Raw genomic sequence first — 21314 nt, forward strand, 5'->3', positions numbered from 1 at the left:
AGTAATGGTTTATGCAGAATTAGCTTCGCGACCTTAATGACAGTCGGCGGCATGCACAAAACGCAGGTGGAGTAAGCTACGTTTTGTCACAGAGTTTCCAATGCAACGTGCAGACATATCTTCTATTTACCGCTCTATAGCTGTCTTATTGAAGGTTTACTCGCAAAACTGACGAAAGTAATCATCCATTCCCTACGCCTTGTCCCTACAAGTACAGCCGTCTCGACCCATGATGTCTGTTTCCGAGTTAACGATCCAGGCAATGCACCAGCGCCTGTTCCGCAGTCTGTTTGACAGCCGAACTTAACACGTCGTGACAGCCGACATGTTAGTTTCATCTCCGAGTGCCACTACGATCCATGACTCAGACCAAAACATACATTTCCCCCGAAACGAGACTACATCGATGTGTGACGCGGAATTCTTTGAGCCTCACAAGCGACCAGCTCGCCTCTCTAATTGGCGTCACAGGAGCGGAAGTGAATGGGAACGAACCTCCTTGTATACTTGATTTGACGAAGACGTAAAAACGGAATTAAATCCCCCTCCGCAGACGTTCAGCCCATCCATTCTTCCATCCCTAGCCCTGTTTCATCTACCTATGGAGCACGGTTACCCCGCCTGCTAAATACTAAATACTAAGTTCCACGTCGCACTTAACGAAGCAGCGATGAATTACACTTACACTAATTACGTCAAGCACGCTTGCAATGTTCGTCCCCACGTCTGACTCTATAGTCGGGAAGGAAAATTTGTTGCCTGCACATTGGCGTCCCCAAATTTCTCATGCGTCAAGTGAGACGAAGCGCTGTTGTTTCTATTGTCTCATTGAAATTGCGTGTATATATATATATATATATATATATATATATATATATATATATATATATATATATATATATATACTATGTACTCAATACTACGTGCAAACATTCCGAGCAATGGAAAGCAAAGAAATTCGCATAATACTATATGAAACATTCGTAAGCGCATATATATATATATATATATATATATATATATATATATATATATATATATATATATATATATATATATATATATGTATATATGTATATATATATATAATACTATATATATGCTAATTTCTTTGTTTGCCATTGCTCGGGATGTTTGCACGTAGTATTGAGTCACGCGTTACAAGAGAGGGGGACCGGGGACGAATGTGCATAGAAGGAGCGCTGATTTATTGCACAACACCGCTCTTTCCTGCAACGAGGACACATCACAAACAGTAGGTAGTCTACATGCAAATCAGTGCTTACGTGTAGTCTCCATAACAAACAGGAACATCGAATGCCTTAGCTAATACATTAAAAAAAATATGTTGGAGAGAAGGACTTGAGCGACGAGTTTCAAAAGCCTTGTTGGGTTCTTGTCTTCTTGGCTACTCGGAAGAAGTGGCGAAGCAGCAACCTCCTACACTGTATATGATTATCTTAGTTTGGTTCTGTGTTCATCAACTGTCCAATTTTGGTTTCATTTCGTTATCACGAAGAGAGGGCAATTGTTTATGCCTAAGGAATTTTCTCCCTATTATGTTTCTCCCTATTATGTTTCTCCCTATTATGTAGCTGAGACAACAAATGGTGGTGACGATGCCATAGTGGTGTGGGCTCAACTGCGAAATTTCGGATCTATCTTTCTGATTGAGCGCAAAAATTTTGGTGGCAATATATGCATAAAAATTCAATTTAGCTGTGCGGAATCAAACCTCACAAAAAAAACCGATGATGCAAGCGCTGCTTTTGGTGCTCCTCCGGTGACAGCTTCCACGATGACACTTTCCGCAGGCAAGATGTCCATGGGCAGGGGTATCTTCAACAGCATCAACAGTCTTCGCGTAAAGCACTGACAATTTCGGTCGAGCAAGCTATATGCACCCATGTTGCCAAGTTTCTCCACAGCCTTCATCACATCTTCCTTCGTGATGTTAAATGCACCGAGGTGCTTCTGGAAAGCAAGAACAACAAAGTGCGTGATTCAAAAGAACGTTGCATTTCTCGAAATAAGACACGCTACTGCCGTTATACAGGGCGCAACCTGTAGTGAACGAAAATGCTTTGATTATTTGATCCCGCGTGGTCTAATCTTTCAGCGCGTTTGAAAGACGATCTTGTTCACCTTGGTATAGCATATGGACCGACACGACGCGCCATTTCATAATAGTACTCGATATACACACAAGTGCGGATGTTGGCAGAATCGTATGTCCCAACCATACGGACGTCTTTGGAGCAGCTCGTCCAATAAAGTATGGCAGCAAGCCCATGTCCATATAATTATTAATCAGTAAGCATTTCTATGCGTACCCAACGACCAATACTGTCCGTCACGTGAAGCAAACCCACACGGATAAGTTATGCATAAAAATACGGAAGGAAATTTGGAAGGAAAAGCGCTTGTCGGTGGCGTGTTTCGAACACACGAACCCACGCTCTGGAGGCCAGTGTCTTAGCTGTTGTGTTGAACTTTGGTACTTGCGGATGGCGAATATGTATGAACCATATCAATGTGTTGTGCAGGTACTAGAATAGTTCGCAGTTCTGCCGGAAAGGCGAAGCACCGATTGCGATCACAAATTAGTAGATAGTGTACAAAGTGAGGATATTCATTTTATTGGGCATATAAGCTTCTAAACATCCGTTACAAACTAAATTAACAATGATAAAATACTTAAGCGTGACTCAAAGATGACGTAGAAACAGGCCCACGGAGACAGCACTGTCTTTGTGTGTCTGCTGTACGTCCTTGTTTTGTCACGCTTACACATTATATCATGGATTCAAACCAACTAGCCCGTCAACGTGTTCTAACTAAATTAACCAGCACGGTGTTACGCACGCACAGGTAAAGAAGAAAACACATCGCTCGATGGCATCGAAAACTCTGTGAAAACGCTGGAGTTAACAATCACGGCAGCAGCTCCGAGCCAGTTGACCACCGTGCATATATATAGCTTCAATGCGTACGAAACATCGAGAGCCCAGCGCATACGAAGCTATCAGCGCTACGCGCACTCTGCCAACATCGCAAATCACTTTGGAGATGAGGCACGTGTGGGCGCCCACTCTAGCCACGTCGCAGTCCGCTTTCAAGACACACGAGCGCCAGCAACCTGGCCCGATGGCGTCCACCAAAGGCGTTTACTACGGCGTCCGCGATTCACGTTCTAACGCTCTAGTAGACGCCGCGGTTGTGTCCACTCTGTACGGAGTGGCGGGCGAGGAGGACATCGAAGCGCCATAGCGGCCGCCATAGAAGAACGCCCCACCTCCCTCGCCTCACCCCTCCTGCTTCGCGCGTCAAAGGAGAGGGCGCACATCCGGGCCGCGTTCCTCGCTCGCGCATGCGTTCACTCGCTCACCCTCACACGCTTTCACTCATACGGACACTCACGGCGACGGCGACGGCAGAAATTCGGCTGGAGTGTCCATATAATTGCTATCACAATACCACAAATGTCTAAGGAGAACAGATTCCATGTAGGCTTTTGCGCAATATTTGATGATATTGAAAGAGAAGCCTTGTTAGCAGTACCTGTGCGCCCGACGTAAGAGTGTTGTAGCCATTATTAAAATTCCTATTTTGCGAGAATTCAATGCCAAACACGTGAAATCCCCGATGCGTCTGGGCAGTCTCTAGATGCGCCTTGGTTGTTTTTCAACAATTCGTTTTTTTGCTGATGATTGTTTAATCTATCGTCCTATTACTAAGGACGCCGATTCTCGTGCTCTCCAGTCCGACCTTAACATCACTGAAACTTGGTGCAATAATTGCTGTTTACGCTTAGATTTCCAAGTTTAAATATAAGACCATCGTGAGCAACTTTGTCGAACGCTTTAGCAAAGTCGATGAGTACGGCATCAATTCTCTATGAATGGTGTATAGCGCCGTCCAGGTCGGCCACGAGTTCAAATAACTGTGACTCGCCGGAACGGCCGCGCAAGAATGCGTGTTGGTTTCCAAAAAAAAAAAAGCTCTGCTGACTCACGTACTTCATTATTGCTGATGATATGATGTGTTCCAGAATTTTGCAAGGTATACTTTTTAATGAGATGGGCCTGTAATTTTAAAGGACAGAAGAATCTCCAGGTGTAAATATAAGTATAATGCGTGCGATTTTCCAAGCGTCAGGCCCAATTCCTGTATCAATGGATTACTGAAAAATCTGGACGAACATGTGAGCCATCACTGGTTTTCTTAGCTTGAGCAGTTTTGGACATATGTCATGGGGTCCGGGTGCTGAATTACTCGGCAAACGATTAGTAGCTTGCTCAATGCCTTCCTGCATAATTAACATGTCATTCATGTCCGCGTTTATACTAAAGCATTAAAACCTGTGACAAGTGGTCTTTTGTTAGTAAACACGGAGCTAAAGAATAGGTTCAATTCGGTTGCAACCTCAGACGGTTGAATAAAATCACCGTCTTTTACTATTTTTATAAGACTACATGAAGGAGGCTTAGGATCGACTACTTTCCAAAACTTCTGAGTATTGGTTTTAAGTAAAGTTGATATGTCATGATTAAAATATTTATCTTTGGCTCTCTCAATTACTGCTTGGCATATTCTCGACTGCGCACGGTAGTTATTCCAATCGCCCTCAGATAACGAACATTTTGCCTTAGTGTAAAGGCGCTTTTCCTTCCCGATGCAACGTTTAACGTTCGAAGGGAACAGTACGCTCTGTGATGACGTTGTGAGCGTGACTTTTGGAATGTGTCTTTCTTTTATTTTTTTTTCAGTTCAGCATTCAGTTGATTCCAGTTGTCATTTGAACAGCGGCTTGATAATGATTCCAGGAAGTGCTCACTGGACAATGACTGTTCACTAACCAATCCTTCAATATTCGCACGCGCGTAATTGTAAATAGATTCCCTAGGAATTTCCGGCTTCTTTTTTTCTAATGTGTATTCGCAGTGAAGGAGCATTGTGGTCACTGACAAATTCCAAAGCATGCATTGTCATTTTTTCAGGTCGCGTTGTCAAAACAAGATCTAGGACCGACTCGCCACGTGTCGGAGCAGAAACAATCTGTGACAAACTGAACTGAGAAATCAAACAGAGGAATTCTTTAGATTCATTTTTCCTTGCAGTGCCTTCGGCTGTGTACGTCCGCCAATTTATGCCTCGGTAGTTGAAGTCGCCGGCAAGAATTGATTCTGAGGTCGGATATTTGTCATGTATAAAACTCAGTGATTCATTCAGATCCCCAAGAAACTCAGCAGGTGAATCCGGCGGAGGGTAGCAAACGCCGATGATGCAGGTTTTCCTATGCAAACGCCGATGATACAAGATTTCAATACATGAAGGGCGGTCTAGCAAGGTGGCTTGGAAAGTAGTTTTCACAGGAATTAAAATTCCACCACCACATGAGGTGCATCTGTCTTTCCAAAACACAGAAAAGTTACGAAAGAAACAAAGTTCCTTGTAAAGGGATCTTCTCTCAATTCTGGAGTTGCCTACTTTAAGTTTTACCGTTTATAGCTTATTCAATGCTGGGGTGTTCCCCCTTTTTTTTCCTATGCTACCTCAGTTTGTGGAGTGGAAAAGACTTTTAGACGCTGGCATAGATGGGGATATTTCCATCTGTGTCGCTCCATTGGATGCATCGGATCATCCAGTCTCCGGCAGAGAATGCGCTGACATGATCAATATCGCGTTTTCTACAGTTCTCACACAGAAGTGCAACCCACCTTAATGGATACCACCTACTAATAATAAGTCCCCAATCAATCATCATAAACATCAGGAGCCTGTTTTATGTCTATGCAGGACGAAGGCCTCTCCCTGCGATCTCCAACTACCCCTGTTTTGCGCCAATCGATTCCAACTAACGCCCGCGCATTTCATAATTTCATCGCTCTACCTAGTTTTCTGTCATCCTCAATTGAGTTTCCCTTCTCTTGCTACCCATTCTGTAACCCTAATGGTCAAACGGTTATCTAACCGGAGAACGGTTATCTAAACTGAACCTGAGCATCCCAACCGCCCTCTTTCTGTTTCTTGACGTTTTCCTTAGCAATCTTCGTTCCAACGCTCTTTGCACGGTCCTTAACTTGTTCTCAAACTTCTTTTTCAGTCTCCAAGTACCTGCTTCATATGTCAGCAAAGGTAAAATGTACGGATTGTACACCTTCATTTCAATGATAATGGTAAGCTTCCAGTCAGGAGTTGGCAATGTCATCCGTATGCGATCGATCCTATTTTTATTCTGTGAATTTCCTTCTCATGATCAAGGTTCCCTGTGAATAATTGACCTAGGTAAACGTACTCCTCCCAGAATATAGAGGCCGATTGGCGATCCTGAACTCTTGTTCCATTGCTCGGCTATTTATCATTATCGTTGTCTTCTGCATAATAATCATCAATCCCACTCTTACACCTTCTCTGTTAAAGGGACACTAAACGTTAAATTTAAGTCAACGTGGACTGTTGAAATACCATCCCAGAAACATACAAACACTTGTTTTATGCGAAGAAGATACTTATTTGAATAGAAATTGCGTTCGGAGGCGTCCGCGTACCTCTAGCGCAGTTCAAATCGTCCGCCCATCGATGAAGGAGTGGCAACGTGATAGTCTCATGGTGACGTTGCGCCGTTGGTGAGTAGAACGGTGCTCGCAGACGGCGCTACGGCTTTTCTTCGCAAAACGCAAACGCGCGGCCAGAAACAGAGCAAAGACTGAGCCGATAGCAGCGTCAAAACGGAACTATGGTGGCCAGCGGAAGGGAAAGCGCGCGGCTATAAGCTGGTTGTTTATTTTATGACGCCAACTTTGACGCTCGTTGCAATGAACGACCCGGACAACGACACATTGGCTCGCGATGCTGGGCTCGACTTCAGCGAATTAAGCACTGATGAACGTGACCTGCTGCTGAGGGCTTGCGCTGCCAGCATCGTTGCGCACTACTATGGCGGCAACTGTATTTCATGGCTGTACATATTCGCACATTTGTAAGTTTTGCTTCGTCAAAACCAAATGCCGCACTCACCGCCCTGTCTTCGACCTGCAGTTGTTCTAGCACTTCGGAGAATGCAGACAAGACCCACTGAACAGCGCTACGGGAAAGCATTGCTTTGAAAGGCACTCCACACGACTTCAGTAAGTCGGCGTTGAACTCGTAATCCTCTGGACGAATGTGCAGCGCGCACGCAACGCGATTTTTCAGCTCTTCGCCAACGTGCTGCGGCAGAGGTACGGCACTTCACCACTTTGATGAGAGAGGTTCACTCGTTGGCACACAGTGATAAGTAACGTTGGATTCGCCGCTGCAACTCCCCTTGGCCAAGTTACGCGGACCATTCGCGCATCTCACGACATCACATGGACGTGGCATTCTCGCTGTTTGTTCCAAATGCAAGCTTCGCGAGCCAGCAGAACCAGCGCTGCACGACGCGATAACGAAACAACTGAAACACCAAAGCGCGCGCAGCGCAGAGTCTAGCGAAAACAAAACCTTTCGACCACCAATACTATTGAAGGTTAACGTCAAAATGTTATTTTTTCTTAGAATCGAAGTAGACAAGTAGCATGTTCTTCCCTCTTATAACCTAATGAAATGATCTTTTTAATACGAGTAGTTGAGTACTAGTGACATAAATTATGATGAGTAGTGCCTTCGTCATCGGGCTAGTATCGGAATGTCGCTGGGGGATCTCACATCGTGTCATGCATTTACCTCAATTTCTTGGTTACTAAAGCTCTGTTCGTGATTATATTGCCGCCTTCGACGTTCTAGAGCATTGCTTTATCACTTTATAGTAACCTTTAGTGTCCCTTTAAGGCCCTCAATCATTTGCTGTAACTTGTCTGCATTGTCGCTAAATAGAACTATGGCATCGGCAAACCGAAGGTTACTGAGATATTCGCCGTCGATCTTTACTCCTAAGCCTTCCCAGTTTAATAGCCTGAATATTTCTTCCAAGCAAGCAATGATTAGCACTGGCGAGACTCTGTCTCCCTATCTGACCCTTTTTTTAAGGGGATCTTCTTACATTTCTTCTGTAGAATTAAGGTAGCTGTAGAACCACAGTATATATTTTCCAAGGTATTTAGGTAGGCGTTCTGTACTCCTTGAATACGTAATGCTGCTATGACTCTTGGTATCTCTACTGAATCAAATACCTTTTCGTAATCTATGAGAGCGATATAGAGAGGCTTATTATTCTCTGCGGATTCCTCGATAACCTGATTAATTACATGGATGAATTGTAGAGTATGCCTTTCTGAAGCCAGCCGGTTCCCTTGGTTGACTTAAGTCCCGTGTTGCCCTTGTTCTATTGGATGTTATTTTGTCAAATATTTATATAAAACTGCTAGTAAGCTAACGGGCCTATAATTTTTCAATTATTTAACGTCACCTTTTCTTCAAGAGGCATCTCGTCCCTAATGCCGCACTGTACCTTAAATTGTTCTTTCTACAGTAACTTACCACAGGCGCCTCATTCCTAAAGACTGGCAAACGGGGAAGGTCGTTGCGCTTTACAACTCAGGTGACAAAAATTCAACTGTTATCTACCGTACCATATCTTTAACTAGGGTCCCTTTCAATGTTATGGAACATGTTATATACTCTCACACTATGGACTTCTTAAACCCTAAAAATTTCTTCCATCCGCCCCAGCACGGGTTTCGCAAGAGGTATTCATGCGAAACACAACTAGCCACGTTGTTTGCTTGCTGACTTTGACACTAACGTTCACCTTGACGCTATTTTGCTGGACTACGATACGGGATTTGATGAAGTTCCACATCAACGTTCAATAAACAACCCTCTCGGTTAAACCTATACTCTAACGTACTACAGTGAATCAAAGCCTTCTTAAGAAGCCGCTCTCAAACAGTCATCATAAATAACCAGTCCTCCAATCCTCTTCCTTTAACATCAGGTGTCCCACAACGATCCGCTCTCGTCCCACTTTTGCTTCTTATATTTATTAACGATCTCCCATTGCACGCATCTTGCCAAATCAGAATGTTTGCTGACGACTGCGTTATATACTGCCGAGTAATAAACACTGCGTATCAAGAAGCCCTCCAACCGGATATTAGCCACATCCAACAATGGTGAGAAGACTGACTGAAGATGCTTAACCCTAGCAAGTTCAAGTTTCTTGCATTACCCGTCGACACAAGTTTCATGCCTTTCTATACAATATCGCAAACGGGATCGTACAATCCGTATCGTCTTTCAAATTGTTAGGCATAAAAGTATTAAATGATATAACGCAGAATTAACACATAAACAACGCGATATCATCAGCTAGCAATACACTGCCATTTCGTAAACTCATCTTCGCCTCGCCCTAAATCCCTTACACTTGCTTGCTTACAAGGCACTCATTCAACCTAAACTAGAAAATGCACTCGCCATATGGAACCAGCATCGTGTTAGCCTCATAAACGACCTAGAAGCAGACAAAAATCGTGCTACAAGCTTCATACATTCTTCTTATTCGTATGACGTCAGTGTTTCAGCTCTGAAAACTAAATCTGCCTTAACGCCTCTCTCAGTTTGCCCTCACATAGCCACCCTAATACTTTGCCACAAGTTCTATGGCTTATCACTTAATCATGCACCTTACACCATGCCAGTATCGTACACTACAGACCGCACCAACCACAACTGTTTTTCGTCCGCGTGCTCGAATTGTTACTTTTTCAGCTTCCTTGTTCCCCCGTGCAGCTAAAGATTGGAACGGCCATGCCCAACATGTAATAGAGATCGCCTGTGCATCATAATTCGCTGAAAATTTCAATAACGTATTTTGTATATAAACACATGTGGCATTATTAATGGTTTTTTTTTAGCTGATTGCACCCCATATGTAATAAGCCCTCGGGGGGTCTTCACGGAAAGAAAATGGAATGAAATGAAATGCATTTTAACGTGTGTATCGTCTATAACACAAGCATTTCTCACCGTGGTTTCGCTGGTGGCTGTGATCTCCTCCCACGTTTGGTAGGTAGTACTGGCCACAATCCGGCCCGAGGCCGGATGCGGGCCAGCATCCACGACCTGAAGGAGCTGGCCGGGTGTCTCCGGCCCGTGCCTGAATGCCACCCCCCAGTGCCGGTAGGCCTCCGCCTGGTGTTGGATTGGGCTTGTAAGCCACCCCAAAAGGGTGGCCGCTGAGGCCACCACGGACCCTCGTAGCCGAGACGTAACTATGTAGACGTCGGTGAGTTGGCCCGCTGCGGCAGGAGCAACAGTAAATTTAATGCGTTGTCTCAAATCTAGACTTACTCTTTCGAAAGCGTCACTGGCTACCCGGTCTCGCCCTGAAGCACTTTTTCAAATAATAAACGTTAACTACAAGTTACTTCAAACAATAAAATCTAGTTTTTGAGCACACACTTTCCTGACACAAAGTCATTGCATCCGAACGTGCATTATCAGGTTCGGAGATGAGTAGGCGGAACATTTTGTAACTTATTGCGCTGGCATTGCTAACAGCATTAACATAAAGATACGAAACACTCCTAATTTTATTCGAGCCAAGATTTCACTGAAGAATGACAAACACCGCTGGTAACTACTGAAAACGTTCTACCTGTCCATCTGCAGTCGCAGGCGTTATCAGTATTCCCTGTCGTCTTTTTAGCGACTTATCCACAATGCACGCGTACGTTCGAGGCAATTTGTATATATCGCACAGAACGACTTGTCAAATAATAGCGTTTTCGTGCTCAATATCAGCAAACAGACATAAACTGAAATATAGAATCTGCTGTTTTGTTTTGTTCACGCAGTTAGACGTGTGGAAGCTTTCTAAACATATTAAACTTGAATCAAAAATTTTATAACTATATACTTGTCACTTTGCGAGCTCACAAACTCACCAAAAATAGTTTCCACATTCTTTAAACAATTTATACTCTTAAACAGAGCCATAGCTTCCGCAGTCATTAAATAAATACTCCATCCATCTCGACGTCACCAGCATATGAGTTCTCTCGGTAAAAGGCAGCAAGCCGTTAACCTTTCGAAGCGTTGTGTTCGTCGATGTTGCGGTTGCGTGCCTGCAGAACTTTTATAGGACCAACCATGTCATGTAGTCCTTTCAGGAGATAGTCACTTTTACCTCAGCAACGTAGGCAATCAGTATCTGAACTGTCTTCACGCAACACCTGACCTTCCAGGTGGCCTGCTCTTGGTGATACAATATTCCACTGCGCGCTGGCATCTACGACAACCTGCGGAAGGCCATTACCACGCGTGAAGGGATCCCTCTGCCTGCCTGTACTTGTCTGATAGATCGTAGTTCCAGGGGCTCGCAGTACTCGTCTCCTGCTACGCACCCTGTACAACGCTAGCTGACTGATTTATCTCACCGTGACGCTTGAAGGATAACACCGTGACGACCACCTCAGCGCCCTGTTCCCCATAGGCAGCGCTCCACATCTACGAGGCGCCTGACTCACAGCCCTACAACACTACTACAAATAACCATGACGCAAATAAAAGCGCCGCGGCAACACCCTGTCGCCGAATGCAACGTTTATTGCATGTTAGGGATTCACCACAACTTGTCACATCGCCCTCAGCATGCTTCCGTTTGGTACACGGCGGAGACAGAACCCCCGTAAAATGGACAAGGCAGCAGTGACCTTCGCCCTTTTGGTTGATATAGCAATTATATGGATAATCTAGGCGTACTTTTGCCGTCGCTGTCGCCATCGCTCCGTGTAGACTCCTAGGCCGACAACACCGTCGCAGTTCGAATGAAACGACGCTAGCGGAGCCGACCACAGTGGCTCTACCTTGAGCGCAGGAGAGAGGAGAGCGGAGAGCCAACGCGCAGTTCCGTCCTGCGAAAAGCCGGAGGGGGGGGAGGGGGGGAGGGATAGCGGTGGCGCTGCGCGTCGCCGCCAACTTAGAGTCACTGGAAAAAAATTTTTCCCAGTGACTCTACCGCCAACTGCGTATATCGCGACCGGGCACAAGCGGAACCGACGATCGTGCGGCACAATCCGCGCGCAATTGGGGGCGAGCTCCACCACTGGAAAAGTTAGCGCCACCGTCGGCGTGACGTGGCATGAGGGATCACGTGGACACAGCGGCCGCGTCGGCTGCTTCTGAAGCGAGCTGTAAACGAAAGTTTAAAGTCCGACTTGCGCCGCGGTTCCGATTAAGTGGCGAGGCTTTATCGCTTTGGGTGTCTGCTTGACAACATATGAAAGTACTATAATAGGTAGTGCCTGCCTTTGGAGGCGTTCTACTACTGCTCGGTGCCGCGGTGCCAGACGTACGCAACGGAGCCCGGTGTCAGCCTTATTCACACGTAGCCACAGCGCAAGGAGCTGCGTGAAGCTTGGCTGGCGAAACTTATAACCGGCAGACAGCCATCGGCTAAAACTCATGTATGCAGCAAGTACAGACGCGAGGAACATTTCTGCTACGGCGCCGGGACTGCGCGATGTTCGGTGAGTAGCAGAAAACGCGCACTGAGACGCTCGCCCACGACCGCTGCCCGGCTAATGTCATGACGGTTCGGTCTATGAACTTGTTGATAATATAAATACTGGCAAGTTAACTGGCACGGAAAGGGAGCGGTAAGACGCACATTAAAGAAAGGCACGGCATATGGTCATGTTTGTGTTATGAATTAATGCAGATGGATTACGAAAAACAAGCAGAGAGAAATCGCACGCTGGGAAGACCGACATATATACAGTGTGACACAACTTGAGAAATAATATTCAAATGTCCAAGAACTTAAAAGACAAAAAAAAGATTGAATCGTCGCGACGGCACAACACAGTAGCCGTAGCTAGGCGTCGAAGTCTCTATAACGGAATTATTTTTCAACAGTTCTGATAGCGTCCACGCAACAATGGCTGCTAGTGTACTGTCAAATTCTCATATGCTGCGGCCTAAAGCTCACGGCATGGTGCGAAAACGCGCTCACAGCGAAAGCAAAACATGTGCGGACATGCATGCAGACGTGCAGTCGGTCGCTGCGAAACCATGCGAAATTCGCTGGATTGAGGCTCCATTCTGTTATGCCTCATTTGGTTATACAGACAGCCCACTATAAGAACGTATTTCACATGGTTCACTCTCAGCGTTTGCCAACCTGTCACGCAAGAAGCCCGTTCGGCAGACTCCATCGTGGTGACCGCTCGCAGTGGCGTTCACTGTATACGTATTCGGTAAAGAGATAGCATCTGCAAACGATTATGTGCTTTCAGTTTCCCAAGATTATTATATCGACAGTCAAAAACTTCCCTCGTTTTGAAAGTACCCACATAAATGTCCAGGAGGGCTGCCGCGTGGTGTTCTTATTGAGCGCCGTTTGCGAAACCTATGAGGAGCGCGCCGCGCGATCCCGCGTACTACGCAAGGGAGGCGCTTCCGACAGATGGCGACTCCGTAACCCCTCGCCGCCAATAGGGAGCCTAGCAGGGGAAAGAAAGTGGGCCGTACGTCTGCCGCTGCGCATCAGACACCAGTGCGTGGGAAATTTAGGGAGGCCTACTCCGGCGTCTGATGTGCATGGTATCGCTGAGCAGACCCTTTCTTGAGAGAGATCTGCGATGGGGACAAAGTACGCCGACTGCTTCCACTCGCCTCTCAATGCAAAGATGCCGTGCACCACTAGACCGCTGTGCACCTTCTAGCCTCGACCTTGCCAGAACCTTCGCCGTCCCATTTGCCTAAGAAAAAAATGTGACTTCAAGAGTTTAGCGAGAACATACGGTGCCTTCTGTGGTCGAATAAAAGACGAAGAACTTTTACCTGATGGAAAAACGACAGACACACGTTTATTTTTGACTAGAAGGTACGGGAAAGGGGAGAGAGTAAAGAGAAAGGGAAAGTCGCCATACACTGTGCCGAATAGGCTTTCTTGCACCCCGCACGTGCAAGCAACCCACTCCAAACTTGAAAGACGCCAACGCACCGTCGGTTGCTGTTCGTAGAAAGCGCCCGCCAATAATTTGCACGCTGTTTGAGGGCTGTCAAGTGTCGAGCGCTTCTGCCACAGTGACCTCAATAGTGCCGTTTTAGGTGGGGCAGTCCTCCTCGCCACATCATCGGCGGCCCCCAGTGCGGGGATTCTTTGGCTCAAGAACGATCTCCCCAGGATGTGCAAACTATTATCGAGCTCATTGCTCCCCAATCTCTAAGGAATACAGCAGCTGTATCGGTCAGTTCACCTCTGTTCCTTCACTTAATAACAATTTGCGGCACCACGCCCTGCCGTCTCTGTCCTTAAATGTTTCCTTAATTCTGGCGGTCTTGCACATGTGGCGTTTCAAGCGGTGTTCCCTCAGGAGCAGCAAAGCTCGATGTCGTTGGGCGGTACATATGTGTCGATCTAAGATGCAATAAGTACTCTTTCCGCCACCGTCGCCAGAAACCATCGACCACGACAGTCCGGTACTTCCAGCGACGTGAGAGATGCATTCCACCGCCAGGAATTTCGTCCGGCAGCAGATGTTGAGGAAGGGTTGTCAACTTTCTTCCGACAAGAAGGTGCGCCGGTGACAGTGGCTCTGGCTCTTGAGCATCATCATATATGAAAGTCAAAGGGCGTGAGTTGATCACCGTCTCCATCTCATAAAGAACGGTGGTCAGTTGTTCGAAACTCAAGCTGCTCCGACCTAACACCTTTCGCAACGCTATTTTCACAGATCACACCATCTACTTCCAGAATCCGCCCCAGAAAGCTGCCCGTTATACAATAAACTTCCATCTGATCTGGTTTCCAGCGAAGTATGACTGCAATTCCTCGAGTTGCAAGAGCGCGAACATGGCCTTTAGATCCCATGCTGCATGTTTGAATGTGAGCGCGTTGTCCGAATACACCGTCGAGGAGGTTCCACGGCGTGCTACAACGCGTTTAAAGGCCAAGGGGAAGGCTGTAGCCGAGAGGTCGCTGACGAGCTCAAGGTGGACGGCACGTGTCACAGCACAGGTCAAAATAGCGATGTAGCATCTTTTGTTGTCGCGTGACTGTTGACGATGAAGGGCCCTGCAAAATCGATGCCCACGATGCCGAACGTGTTTCCTTTTGATATTCTGTCAGCTGGAAGTGGTGCTACTGGTTGCGTAGCTGGAGGGCAACTTTCTGACAGACGAGGCACTGCTTTATAACTTTCTTTACGGCCTGACGTCCTCTGATAATTCAACACGATTCTCGCAGCTGTGCTAGAGTCTCGCGTACGCCCGTGTGCAGCATTCTCAAGTGTTACTTCCGTATGAGCAGTCACGTGAGGGGTGATTGCAAGGGAGAACGATGGGATGCTAAGTCTCTTCGTTGTTATCACTGAATTGCAAGCGTGCACCAACTGGCATGAGGCTCTCTTTGTCGAAGTGCGGGTTAAAAGGTAAAACAAAGGAACTCTTGTGCAGAGGTCTTCGATTATTCAGGTTTGAAAGGTCATCGCTGGACGCATCTCTCAAAGTTTTAGCCAACCAGTATCATTCGACGCGGATCACTTCTTCAGCTCCTAATGGGACGATTGTCTTTCCTTCTTTGTTGTGGCAGTTGTCGACAAAGTGTCGGACCTACGCGGTTACTCGCACGACTCTGCTGAATGAACTATAATTCTCAACATTGATAATTGCCATGGATGACTAGGATACTGTGGGCATCACCGTCACCTTTCGCTCTTTCATTTGGCACTCCCCAACGTTCGAGCTCGGCTCCTTATTGTTGGCCAATGCGTGTCCTCCTCCTGAAGCCAATGGGGTCCTCTCCAACACAACTCGCTTTCCCGCAGGGCTGATGGGAGAATGCCTCGGGTAATTAGGTCAGCGGGGCTGTCTGAACTTAGGCAGTGTTTGCAATCCTTTAGATCTGTCAGAGCTTGTAATCCTGAGACTCGATTTGCTACGAAAGGCTTCCATCTGGCAGCGTTTCCCTTGATCCAGTACATAGCTACGGAAGAGTCAGTTCAGAGGGTAGTAGCAACGTTCTTCAGATCCAAGGTCTTGGTTACGTAATGGCATAGCGGCACGCCAACAAGGGCTCCCATCAGCTCCAATCGGGGTTGCGAGAGGCATTCCAAAGGGGTCAGTCTTGATTTGGCCATGACCAAGCTTACATTTATTAGTCCGAACGGGGACTTGGTCACGATATATGCGACAACACCAGAGGACTTCGGGCTTGCGTCACAGAAAATGTGTGCCACTTTCTCCGTATCATCACTTCTTTGGCCTGCCGCTATCTGTCTTGGAACGGATACTCCAATGCATGAAAGCTCCTTACACCAGCAGTCGCACTCAGGCTGCAATGTTTCAGGCAAAGGATCGTCCCAACCAATTTCCAACTCTCACAACTTCTGGGACACTAACTTTACGCATAAATTTGTGGCAGCAATAAATCCAAAAGGGTCGAAAACTCTTGCCGAGGCCTGCAGCACAAATCTCTTGTTGTCGGCGCTTGCGGAGAGGAGGTCGATGAGTGAAGTTAGGTTGTATTCTAAGTGGTCAGTCTGAGCATTCCAACCAACTCCCAATACCTTTGTAGCTGCAGCATATCCATCATCAGCGTTCGTTCGTTCCGCATTGCCATTCTCCATGAAGTTTACGAGATCACGTTCGTTCAATATCCACTTGTGTAGCCGCATCCCTGCTGGACACAATATAAATTTTTATTCCTGGCACAAGACTTTACCCTTGTCAAGGCTGTCAACCCCAGTTACAAGGTCGTCCATGTAAAAAATTACCGACGATTACGTTACTTCCTAATGCGAAATTTAAGCGCAGGAAATAAGCTGTTTCACCTTTTCGATAGATTGAGGCAAAGAAATCGAGCAACACATGTATGCGCTATCACAGAATTTTTTTTTAATTTTTCACACGTATTCCTTTAACAAAGACTCCACTAACAGTTCTTGACAGTGATGAAGGAAGCTTTGTGGTCGGAGAAATAGACTGATATATGTTCGGCTTGGTACACCAATGCTTGATTCTGAAAGACGTTCTCGGCGGCGGCGATGAGCTTCTGCTTCAGCCTCGCTTACTGCTGGTTGCTCTCGACGGCGGCGATGAGCCTCCGCTTCGGCGGCGCGAACTGCAGAGTCTTCTCGGCGGCGGCGATGAGCTTCTGCTTCAGCCTCGCTTACTGCTGGTTTCTCTCGACGGCGGCGATGAGCCTCCGCTTCGGCGGCGCGAACGGCAGGGTCTTCTCGGCGGCGGCGCTTAGCCTCTGCTTCGGCGACGCGTACTCCTGGATCATCTCGATGGCGGCGACGGTAAGCTTCTGCTTCGGCGGCACGCACCTCTGGATTCTGACGGCGAGGGCGCTGGGCCTCTGCTCTGGCAGCTCGTTTAGAAGCAGTAGCAGCAGCAGCAGCAGACGGAGGACTTCCATCGGTCGTCTCGCTCATGGCTCAGAAAGAACTGGCAGATAATTTCGCAGTGGCGAACGGCAGCGGCAATTTCGGCTCGGGCGGTGCACATATACAGATCCGCCGCCACCGATCTGGCTCTCTGATTGCCACCGCACAGGGCGAACGGCAGCGGCAATTTCGGCTCGGGCGGTGCACATATACAGATCCGCCCCCACCGATCTGGCTCTCTGATTGCCACCGCACAGGGGTTGCATTGGAGGAGGAGCGAAGAAAGGAATTAAGTTCGAGCCGGCGCTTTGACAACCGGAGACTCGCAGGAAGGGGGGGGAGGGGGGCGGCGTGTACACCCAGCGGCAAACGATGGGGGCAGAAGCGCGCGCAGCAAGCGGACAACACGATAAAGGGAGGAGGGAAGAGATAGCAGCGACTGACTGATGCCGCTGACGCCGATAGTGAGTCAACCCCAGCTGCGGAGTTGGTTTCAGGGACAACGCCGCCGATGCCGACACAAACAATATGATACCCTCGCTTCCGCAGCGCTAAGAACCAGGTCTAACCGTGGGAAGGTGGTCACGTATTCGTCGACGTGCCGGGGCCTACATGAAATAACCGGCGCGTCGGCAACTGAAGAGCACCCTATCCGCCACACAAGAACAGGGGGGGGGGGGACCCTTTCCTCCTCTTTCTGCATGGCGGCGACGGTGTTCTATGCAGTCACGTTATCTTGACTCTCTAGCGGCGTCAGCGGCATCCAGCGGTATCAGTCGGTCGCTGCTAGCGCTGGGGGGATGAAAGGGGGGCGGAGCTGGTTACGAGGCCGACGACAACGCCGACGACGACGCGAAACCCAGGAACGGACGCCAAAGAGCTGCGCTCTAAAATGCTTGCGCTGGATACCGCAGTCTCAGCATAATGTTCCGGCAGGCCTTCAAGATGATGTTGCAACGTTGCAGCCAAGAGAAATGGGCTCGACGTGACACCGAACGGCACTCGAGTAGTTCAACAGGTCACCTCAGCTGGAAGTTCTTCCCCTTTCTTTGGGATCATAGCGTACCAAAGGAACTACACAGCGTTCCAATCGCCCTCTGATAGGGAGATTTGGAGAAAGGCCTTTTCAATATCCGCAACGATGGCAATGTTGTAAGTGCGGAAATTGATCAGCAGATCAATGAGCTCTGGGTGTAGGTTAGGGCCACTTTCCAAAATATTGTTCAGTGAGAGGCAATTTTTGGCACTTAATGATGCATCGAATACTACCCTCAGTTTCGTCGCCTGGCTTTCGTGATGAACAATTGCTTCATGTGGCATATAGTACGCCGGACCTTCCGACGTGTCGTAATTCTTGCTGGCTGGCTCTGCATAGCCCTTTTCTATGTAATCTCTTATGGAGGCGTCGTACTCCCTAATAAACGAATCTCCTTTCACGAGGCGCATTGTATGTGCTCTAAGACGCCTTGCTGCGCACTCGTAGTTGTCGCTAAGCTCGTCAACCATCGAATTCCAAGGGAACGACAACTTATAGCTGCCATTCTAAAAGTTAATGGTTTCTTTATAGTGCTGAAGAAAGGCGTCCTGGTGACGAACTGGCTCATGTTCCTGGATACCGATGTGCTCGAGCTCCCAGAAAGACTTTATCTGGGCTGACATTTCCTTGTCAATTTGTTAACTCCCTTCTATACGCATCACGCCAGCAGCCGAGAAGCAGACTCCTGTTGACTTCATTGTGCCGGCCTGGCCCTGGACTGTCCATCTGAATACAGTCTCCACTGCCATCAATTTGGAGCTGAGATGTACGCTTAGTGGATCCCGCGATGATTTCCCAGTAATGACGAGCGCCTATCAAAAGGTCAATATTTTCGATGCGTGGTGAGCAAGACTCCAGCAGCAATGGATCGTACGATTCCTCCAAGCGCCACAAAACGGTAATCGCGATTAAATACATTAGGAGTCCTAAATAAAGGATGGCTTACTAAATGAACTTAAAAATGACAGCGCTGTGCTGCTCCTTATTGAACCGAGTTTTAACTATACGCTGCCGAGAAATGTTGCGGTGAGGCAGCTCACGGAACCAATGGGCACGTATTCTGCAACGATCAATTTCGGCTATAGTGTCGCTTCTGCGATGATATCGCCGTTAGGCGCGCGCTTATTGAGTGGTTGAGCATAATCGGATAAGCTGATTCGCTTGTTGAGGCCTACGCCACGCGAGAGGTGTCGCCGAAGCGATAGTCGCAGAATATGTCCCCTGCAGTTGTATTGCCAACCCAGCACCTTGGCAGCTACCATGCACTTCCGAACAGCGGCTTGATGGTCATAGGCAGCATAGCTATAGAGGATGCAGGAAATAGGACTAGATGAAAAGCATTGCCATTTGCGAGTTCCTAATGAAAGGATTCGTTTTTTGCCTGATACTTCCTCTCCCTTCGGCTCGTGCCTGGTATTTGCGCGCAGTTGCACGGCAGGAACGCTGGTGATAGCTTGCCGTGCTCACAAAGGTCATGAGGGCAGCAGAAGGCCTAACACTGACATGTCCCCGCAGGACACCCAATTGAGCAGACCGTGAAGGTGGGACCACTTCGCTTCGCACTTTTCTTCAACAAAGTCTAATGTGCATCTGTCACATCTCCAGAGACCTCTTAACCCAACAAACACTGGTCGACCATTCGCCACGGCAATTGTAAGAGTTCTAGCTCAGGGGAAGGGCGGATGAAAACGTCTCTATTACCCTTTTACTTGCAATTGCAATAAAGCGCTTGCATATTCGGGCTTACCGGCATGCGCCATGTTGTTACGGGTGCTGCGCTGATGGTTTTGCCGCGGGCGGGGCTGCACGGGGCCGAGGTTCTTGCGTGGTTTTGCCGGGCGGGGGGGGGGGGGGGGGGTGGAGGCGGTTGTCGACAGCCCTTCTAGGCCCCGGATGAGTGGCCTATACGACGGAGGTGATGGTCGCCATGCTCCCGCGTGCCGGCCTTGACGTGTTCCTGCGGCACGGGAGGAGCAGCAGCAGCTGGTAGCAGTGGTCCACACCTGGCTGATTTTGCGTCGTTGTGGGCGCGTTTTTGTGGGCGCGTTCGGCGCCGCGCGTGTCGAGGACTGCGCGTGCGAACGCGCAACTTCGACCTCTGTCGTTCCAGCACGTGGCTCCTACCCACTACGGGGACTGGTCGGGAATTAGATGGATTATTCAAATATACGATACATGATAAATTTCTTAATATCTTATTACAGTAATCAGACGTTGTCCATAAGGGGGAAAAGAAGCATCCGTGAGCGATCCGAGGCAAGTGCATCCGTAAAATACCAGCAACAGAAGCGGAACTTCAGGTGACATAGTCATGGTGGTGCTGCCGTGTCCACTGCTGGTGAATGAATCCGGCATCCCTTTTAAAGGTGTCGGTCGGGTGAGTTGAGTTGAGTGGTTGTAGGCTACTGGTGGGATTAGCCTTGCAGTGGCTGCCGGCAATTGCTCCACCGTAGCGACACTTAAGGGGACAGGGTAGGTCCTATTCTAGCCATGCATTTTAGGCTATGTTCGTGACCCTTTTTCTCGTGATCTGCTGGGGTTATAACATTATTCGTGGTGGCATTGTAATCAGCAATGTTAGGTAGTGAAATTGAACCAGGGTTATTTCTTTTTGAAGATTAGATTTTTTTTCATTTTTTTTACTGGGCCCACCAAATTTTAAAGCCGAAATCTGCAGTAAACAGCCTGTAAACGAAAATCCCCTTCAAGAATATTTATAATCCTGGTTCAGTAGACTTTCTGTAATGTTTGCTCAATACCTGTAAAATGTTATCGCCCCAGCGGTTGTAGTGTCTGAAAGAAAGGGTCAAATGCAGCAAAATTTGGTGTTTTGAGATAATTGGCTTTGAAGTGGAAGAAAGAGCTTTATTGCAATATAGAACTATAGAAACAAATTCTGGCGCATTTTTTCAATAGCCACCAGCCTGGTAGTCCCCTCCATCGTCAACACTTTCTGT

General features: G+C 47.7%; 1 protein-coding gene across 1 annotated transcript in view; it reads right to left on the reverse strand.

Moving 5' to 3' along the window:
- Nucleotides 1–1188: 1188 nt before the first annotated feature.
- The window catches only part of LOC135915668 (uncharacterized), a 381759-nt gene continuing 361633 nt past the window's right edge, over nucleotides 1189–21314 (reverse strand). The window contains exons 14-16 of the mRNA XM_070521761.1: nucleotides 20105–20314; nucleotides 9952–10223; nucleotides 1189–1974 (exon numbers count right to left, since the gene is read on the reverse strand). The gene's annotated coding sequence lies outside the window, so the exon portion shown is untranslated. The remainder of the gene's footprint in view (nucleotides 1975–9951; nucleotides 10224–20104; nucleotides 20315–21314) is intronic.

The sequence above is a fragment of the Dermacentor albipictus genome, chromosome 7 (genome assembly GCF_038994185.2).
Source record: "Dermacentor albipictus isolate Rhodes 1998 colony chromosome 7, USDA_Dalb.pri_finalv2, whole genome shotgun sequence".
NCBI lineage: Eukaryota > Metazoa > Arthropoda > Arachnida > Ixodida > Ixodidae > Dermacentor > Dermacentor albipictus.